Below are 8,415 nucleotides of genomic sequence, written 5' to 3'. Positions count from 1 at the left end.
CTCAATCAAATCATTCTCTTGTTTATGAATTTTCTCAGTAAAGTCCTTTGTCTCTGTATTATTCCTTGGAGAGTTCCTCTCAGCAGTTAGTTCATTTTGAACTTTTTGGAGTTTATTGGACAAATCTTTATTAGACTTACTCCATGTTTTTATCTCTTTGTCACATTCTATTCTGACATCATTCAAGGATTTTTCAAGTTTATTAATCTGATATTTGAATTCATTCTCAACTCTTTCTAATCTTTCTACATGCTTCCGATTCAAAATTTTAAAACTTTGCTCATTAGCATAATTCATAATTTTATAGTTCACAATGCTCTTTTCCAGCTCAGCAATCTTCTCTCTCATCTCCTTTAGAATATCTGTCATTTTAAAAAAATGATTAGTTAAAGGATCAATGCAGTGAAATCAGTAAAAGAAATCAGGAACAATTAAGCTCAAAAAGAATAACAAAAAAAAAAAAAAAACTGATGATAATACAGAAAATCGGCGAAAAACTATAAAAAATTAGTAAAAACAGTCAAAACTGTTGAAAACAGTTAAAAACTGTTAAAAACAGTCAAAAACAGTTTAAACTGATGAAAAACAGTTTACTCGACAGAAAACAGTTCAAATATTCTCAAACAGTTTAAAAACACAAACAGATAACAAATACACGAAATGATCCAAAATAATACAATCTAAACAAAACTAAAAACTAAGAAACCCAAATTACAAACTAATTCAAAACCGTAACAAAGTTCCTTAATATGATTACACCAAATGAAATTCTTGGTCAATTCAAATGGTAGCGTGTAAGAGCTGTTACAATTCTTGATTCACAACCAATAGGTATCTGTGCGACTTCCTCTAGCAGTTTCTGATTGTGCTTCGTCCTGAATGATAACAAACTTGAAAATGAAGAAGCTTGTAAACAGATTATGTGCGCTAATTTGTGTAGCTAATAGAAGCTGTCAAGATGAAACAAAACAGTTCAATAACTTCAAATCTGCACTAGTTCAATAGCTGCAAGCAAAGCCAATACAGCAACTTATTTCTCTATCCAAGCCCAAGCCTTGCTATGCCTTAAAACCTTCCAAAGTGACATTTGATGTACCTGTCACAAAAACAGTTGAACTATCAAATCACAACCACAGTTAGGCTGTTAGCTTGAACGATTTAAACTAACTATATGTGCTCATTGCTACAGCAAGGAGCTGCTGTAGTTCCTCACAAACAATTGATGTATGTCACAATAGCTTCAAGATGGCAACTGTTTCTTCAATTGTTGCTTCTTCTACAAAATGTATGTCACAAACCCTCTCTTCCTTGACCAACGTGGGTGTCTTGATCGAGAACACACAGCTGCTGTCTAATGTCTAAACCATTTTGATATGAACCACAATAGCAACAGCTTGTAAAACACCCCAGATATCATAGAAAAAAAAATCTAAAACAGATGAAATTGAAGCCGGAAATCTGAGATTGAAAGCAAAATCAAACAGATTGATCTTTCTGCTGTGGATTTCTACCAGCAGGAACTTTGTGAGATTCCCTCAACCCTTAACTTGATGAACCTCAAACAAACTCTCAAAACAGATTAAAGCAATGAGCAAACCAAAAACGAATCTTTTAAGAAAAATGAATGAAACTGTAATTGACCTTTGTGCTGTTCCAGTCCACAAAATTTGACATAAAAGCACAAAGTGACACCAATAAAACCAAATCCTCAAATTTAATATCAAAAGCACAAAGAATCTGCTGTTCCAGTCTTGAAATACACAAACACAGATAATGCACAAAGTTAAAACAATGTACCTGTGAAAAATGCCAAGCAATAAAATTGACTGTCTTGAGTGAAATTCCAGGCTAGTTAATGAAGTCTTTTTCCTCGTTTGCATTGGCTGCAGTATTAAATTCCTCAGTGGAATCGGTCTGTTTCTTTCCTACTCGGGCTGCTGTTCCAGTGCACAAATGACAGCAACAACTTCTTACACCAAGCAACAAATCTTTGTATGGTGTGTGCAATAACGAACAAACACAGAAGGTTCAATTAACAATCAACATGACCACAACAGAATTCAGTCAATACGGACAGACTGGTGATTGGATTATACAGTCTGCTTAAGTTCAAGCCTGTAATACAGTCAAGAGAAGTCTGTAGTGATACAAGCTAAGTGAACTTCACAATTTCAATAGAAAAAAGGCACTATGTCTACACCTTAATCTCCTCCTGCAATTGGTGAATGCAATCAAACAATTTACACAATCAGTAAAAGCTTTTATTTGAATAAAGGCAATCTACACAAGCATAAAGGCAATCACTTTTTAGAACTTCTAATTGAGATTTCATATGGAACTCAAAGCTCGAATCAAGTTATATATCAGAGTTATCAATTCTCATAGGCAAACTGGAAGATGAAGATTGCTGTAAGAACGCCCACAAGTGCAGTCACAATTATCTCTCACAAACACAGAACCTATTGATGGCAATTTGTTCGAATGGAACAACAAGCTATTTAGCCTAAGAGAACCTGTGTAGCTGCAGATGGGTCTGATAAAACAGTTCGAAGTCCGGTCACTAGTCCGCTCAAAGACTTTCCTTAAATTGCTCAAAGATCCGCTCACTGCTGACACTAACTCGCACAAAAAGCTGACCTAAATCACTCAACTCCGCTCAAAGCTAAACCTAATCCGTTCACTAATCCGGCCAAGGGTTGTACATATCCGGTCACTAGTCCGGTCACTAGTTCTGATTTGAACGATTAAGACTCCGATCAACCCAATCGATTTACCTATCCGGAGACTTATCCGCTCAAGAGTAAACCTAAATCGCTCAAGTATTTGGTCACGAGTTGATAGATTAAGACTTTGAAAAATCAGAAACTTACCTTTTGATTTGTGCGATTAAAAATCCGATCAATTATCCGGTCACGAGATGATCGATTTAGGTTGTGATTGAGCGATGAAGGTAGAACCCAAAGAAGGTATCCTGCGATTTAAACTTGTCCGCTCAAGATTTCTACGAATCCGCTCAAGAATCCGGTCACCAAGCAAAAGAAATGTCGAGCGATTTATGAAGTCCGATCACCAAGCAAGCTTCCTACTCCGATTTATGAAGTCCCAAAACCTGTTGAGTGATTTAATCCTGTTGGGCTTAATCCGGATGGGCCAAATCCGGACGGGTTGAGCTATTTAGACCAAAAAAAATCAAACTAAAATTAAAAAAATAGATCAAAACAATCAAAAACACAAAACAAAATTTTTTTAACAAAAAATGGATCAAAAACACTGGTTTTAAAAAAAAATTAAGAACACGAAAAAAAATTTAAAAACACAAAAATCTACCAAAAACTCGAAAAACAAAGATCAATACACAAATCTTTGTGTATAACAAATATTCACAACATGATTCCGCACATTTTGATCCTGTTTTTAACACGAAAACACAAAAATTTTAAAAAAAATCGAATCAAACTTAAGAAAAAATTAAGAACACGAAGAAAACAAAAAAAAATTCAAAAAATAAAAAAAAAATTTAAAAGAAAATCTGATTTCTTCTTCTGATCTCTTGCACACACTGCTTTGATACCATTTGTGTGTCCCACTTTTGATGATCAATCTTCATGAAAGCTTCACAAATATGGCAGATCTTGTTAAACATTCAAGAACACATATATGAGAGTTGAGAGAAAAAGTCTAACATTCAAATCTCTGGTCAAACTCTCTATTACGTAATATGTTTTACAAATGAGCTCTCACTACTTTTCAATTACAAAGACAAACTTTTATTTATATGGTCAAACTACTAAACATAGTCAAAGTCAAACCTGCCTAAGAAAAGTCAAACACGATGACTTTTACAATTATAGACAATATTTAACTTTCAAGATGAATACAATTTAATACTGATTTTCAGTCCTAACACCAGAGCTTCTGGTTTAAAAGTTATGACCAACCAGAGCCTCTGGTTCAACGTGCGAGTCGACTAGAGCCCCTCTGGTATGTCTTTCGTATAAAATACTAAGTATAAAATTCATTTTTCTTAAAACTTCTTAAAACATGATTTTAACACAAAAGCTCTTATCAATAAATATGATTTTGACACAGAAGCTCTTATCAATAGATACAGAGCCTCTGGTCCAACTAGTACGTTTACTAAAAGTTTGCATATTCATCAAATCAACTAACAAGAACCCTCTGGTCCATTAGTGAAGACCACCCAGAACTCCTCTGGTTCCTCATAAAATGTACATTTTGTTCCAAAATATTTTTGTCAAAACCAATTACCATAGGCCATATTTTTCCATAACCATAACATCAAAACTACTATTTCTAATAAGAACAACATCTCTAAATCCTCAAATCACCAAGAAGAGAGAACTCCAATCTGTTGTAATCTTATTAGATATAATAGTAAGAGTAATACCATGCACACACACACAACGACCATTCTTATTACATCCATCGATCTCCTGTTTATAGCAATAGTTATCTATCACACACAACGACCATCCTTATTTCCTCTTAAATACATATGAACTATTTCATCCAAACAGGCTGCAGACCTTTCTGTCAAAGTGAACCTCGTTCATAGTGTTTATCCAAAATCTATAGACTATTTCATTCAATGACAGAACAAAGTCATGTACGTCAGAGTGAACCTCGTCTATAGTTTTAACCAATCATAATCTCAACACAGGTTTGTATTCAAACCCTTCAAACCATAAGAACAATCTGTTCTACATATGATTTCTCAATCGTCTGTTGTTGCTTAATCCTCAAAAACAGAGTACCAAATCCAAACTATTCCTTCAAACACAGTTCCTGCTCAATCTTTTTCAAAACAGGTTTAAGCTTTTCAATTCATAATACAGTTTCTTTTAAAAACTGTTTAAAACAGTTCTACTGGATTCTTTTAAATTTAAACCCATCAATATTCCATAATTTATAGAATCAAACAGTAGATAAAACTCACAGTTTATTATCGACAGTAGTTTAAAACTCACCTTAAAATAACAGATTCTGCAGATTATCACGCAGCAAATAACAGAATCTTTAAACAGCAATATTCTTTCAAGAATATTTTTCAAGAACACTTTCTAAGAATGCTTTCACCGCCTTTATATTCCTCTTGTATATTTTGCAAAATAGTGAACTGATAATGCTTTTACCTTATCCTCTTTCTTTTATACATAGGATGAGGCGGTGGATGATATTTTTAATATAAAAGTCCTTAGGCGGTTTGAAAGAATATATATTAAAATCAACATTTCTTAGAGATAAAGGTTTGGTTCACATATTATATTATCCTATAACCGCCTATAAAATTTCCACATACATGCATAATATTAATTTACCACATATGCACACATAATTCATGCAAATATTACCATAATTATGCATGTCATCACATAAACACATAAAGTTACCTTGACCTAGATTCGTAGAAAACCTGGTTATAGCAGGTCTTCCTCGAGTACCTAACACATTACTTCCCATTATCAGTTGTGGAGTTCTCAACAACGGGCGGTTTGGTCGTATTTGGTCCGGAGAATTACAATTGAAACATCTTCGGTTAGCTGGGCAACTTCGGGACATATAGCCTGCTTCACCACATTTACAACACTTCCTTGTGTCCGTATTGCACTCACCCTAATAAACCTGTCGACGTTGTTAGAAAACTTTCTCACCTATCTTCTGCTCAGATTTGTTATCATATCTTACTGTCTTTGGTCCTCGAAAATTAGACGAAGGCCCTTCCCAACTTCTCTTTTCCACAACCTTTCCTTCTGATTGCCGATTCTTATTTCGTTCTGTCACTTCAGCCGTATCTACCATCAGTGAAAAGGTATTGGGGTTCATAGCAATTACAAACTCTCTAAATGATGGTTTCAAACCCCAGATATACCTTTCATTCTTCCTGGATTCAGATGAAACATAGTGTTCGGCAAACCGAGAGTATTCAATGAATTTCTCAGTATACTCCCAAACTGTTCCATTTCCATGTTCCAGTTTTAGAAAATCTTCTTTATTTGTCTCACTACAGTTTTAGGACAAAACTGATTCTTGAATCGTTCCACAAATTATGTCCAGGATAACGTCTGTTAAACATATGTCCTGGCCAATGATTCAACTTCCCACCAGAACAAAGCATTTGTTAGGATCAAATTAATCTTAGTTATTCTAAAAAGTTTTATTAAGCAATCGGGGCTAAGGATGGAAGACCTGAAGATGCTGTTGAGCTTAAAATGTCTATCTTCTTATTGGTCTAACCTCTGGTTGGTCTAACATCAGGTTGGTCTAACCTCTGGTTGGTCAATCCTCTTGTTGGTCTATCCACTAGTTGGTCTAACATCTGGTTGGTCTATCCTATAGTTGGTATATCCTATAGTTGGTCTATCCTCTGGTTGGTCTAACCTCTAGTAGGTCTATCATCTGGTTGGTCTATCCTATAGTTGGTATATCCTATAGTTGGTATATCCTATAGTTGGTCTATCCTCTGGTTGGTCTAACCTCTGGTTGGTCTATCCTCTGGTTGGTCTAACCTCTAGTAGGTCTATCATCTGGTTGGTCTAACCTCTGGTTGGTCTATCCTCTGGTTGGTCTATCCTCTACACGACTATCTTCAGAATCTTGAAGATGCTGATCCCATTTTCGATAATGATTATTTCCTTGTTTATAGGATTTAGTTACCTTATTTATAGGATTCAGTTATCTTGTAAATATCACCTATATAAGAAGTGATACAGGCATAGAATAGATGTGAGATGAATTATCAACACTTTGTAACACACAGATTCAAACACATCACATGAAAGTCGATTAGGATTTTTGAGAGATTGTATTTTCCATTCAATAAAGAAAGTGGCGGCCGATTTTTATTCAACTTCTTCTACAAATCTCTTTTTAAATTGCTTTACATTACTCTACGGTCAGATCTGGGATTAACAATTGGTATCAGAGCCAAATCAATTAACTTCTATCGACTTGATATTTCTAAAGTAGATTCAATTATCTTGAACAATACTCTTTCATGAACTGCTTCCTGGTCGACTGCAGTTTGGACCAAAAAATTCATCATATGATTAAATGTTTAATCAAATTCCTTTTAAGGGATTTGTTCTTGGATGAATACGAACCTATTTTGATTATAAATTTTTTTGTTTTATTTGATGGAGTTTCTTGGAGTCAGTCGAATTTTTGAACCTTGATTTTGTCAGATCTACGCGTAGGCGATAAGCAGGAGTTCATGGTACTCACAGCCTAAGGCAATTGGCGTTCTATTTGCCAAATGTATAATTATCGTCCATATCTTGAGTATTCAATCATCGTCTCTTTTTGTGGATTTGGATCTGTAAGAGCCTAAAGATTTACTTGCCTGTAATCACCAATCCTATATGAATATGGCAATATTCCTTCATGTTTTGCCCTTAGAAGCATTAACAGCAATACTGTCAATTTTCTTTGAATTGACCTGCTGTTTCTTAAAGCCATAAAGCTTAATGTTAATTCTTCTATCCAGTTCTCAATTCCAATGGTGTTTGCTTTGGTTATTCAASTTATCTCCAATTGGATCAAGCTCTAAAGCTGAATTCCTACTCAACTTATGGTTCAATGAAAGATTCTTTGTCATAAGAGTGGTTGCATTGTTTTGCCAAGAAATTCACACATTTATCTATCCCTTAGTTGGATGAATTTGCTACTTTTGGCGTTGAGTGGCTATTCTGTGCTTCAAAGTATGTGGTAGGTTGTAGGCAGATTAAAGCTGCATTATGTGCAATCAGTGGTGCTACATTCACATTGAATATGATTTGCTCTAAGAGTTGAAAATGAAGAACAAAGAGCTACATTCAGAGGGGGAGCTTGAAAATTCCATCCATACCAAGCACACTAAAGCTTTACTCAAGAAAGCAAAAGGGAGAAGACCTGAAGACTTCATGAAGATGCTTGCTTCATAAAACTTTAGGGGGAGATTATTAGGATCAAATTGATCTTAATTATTCTAAAAAGTTTTATTAAGCAATCGGGGCTAAGGATGGAAGACCTGAAGATGCTGCTGAGCTTAAAACGTCTATCCTCTGGTTGGTCTAACCTCTGGTTGGTCTATTCTCTGGTTGGTTTATCCTCTAGTTGGTCTATAATATGGTTGGTCTANGTCTATCCTCTGGTTGGTCTAACCTCTGGTTGGTCTATTCTCTGGTTGGTTTATCCTCTAGTTGGTCTATAATATGGTTGGTCTATCCTCTGGTTGGTCTAACCTCTGGTTGGTCTATTCTCTTGTTGGTCTAACCTCTGGTATCTTCTGGTTGGTGTATTCTCTGGTTGGTCTAACCTCTGCTTCATCTAACCTCTGGTTGGTCTATCGTCTGATTGGTGTAACCTCTGGTTGGTCTATCCTCTAGACGACTATCTTCAGAATCGTGAAGGATGATG

At 35.2% G+C, this 8,415-nt stretch overlaps 1 long non-coding RNA gene across 2 annotated transcripts; it reads right to left on the bottom strand.

Moving 5' to 3' along the window:
- Positions 1–716: 716 nt before the first annotated feature.
- On the bottom strand, positions 717–3,029 carry LOC112503659. 2 transcript variants are annotated; one of them, XR_003068045.1, is made up of 3 exons: positions 2,871–3,029; positions 1,798–2,212; positions 717–1,096 (listed from the first exon to the last, which is right to left on the bottom strand). It is a non-coding gene; the product is annotated as an uncharacterized LOC112503659 (long non-coding RNA). The 2 variants fall into 2 exon arrangements; XR_003068046.1 differs by having other exon boundaries at positions 1,798–2,115.
- Positions 3,030–8,415: the final 5,386 nt, after the last annotated feature.

Source organism: Cynara cardunculus, unplaced genomic scaffold, assembly GCF_001531365.2.
Source record: "Cynara cardunculus var. scolymus isolate 2C unplaced genomic scaffold, CcrdV1 Un_Scaffold_3486, whole genome shotgun sequence".
In the NCBI taxonomy this organism is placed as follows: Eukaryota; Viridiplantae; Streptophyta; class Magnoliopsida; order Asterales; family Asteraceae; genus Cynara; species Cynara cardunculus.
The sequence above is the reverse complement of the archived record's forward strand: the minus strand, read 5'-3'. Positions and strand labels throughout refer to the sequence as shown.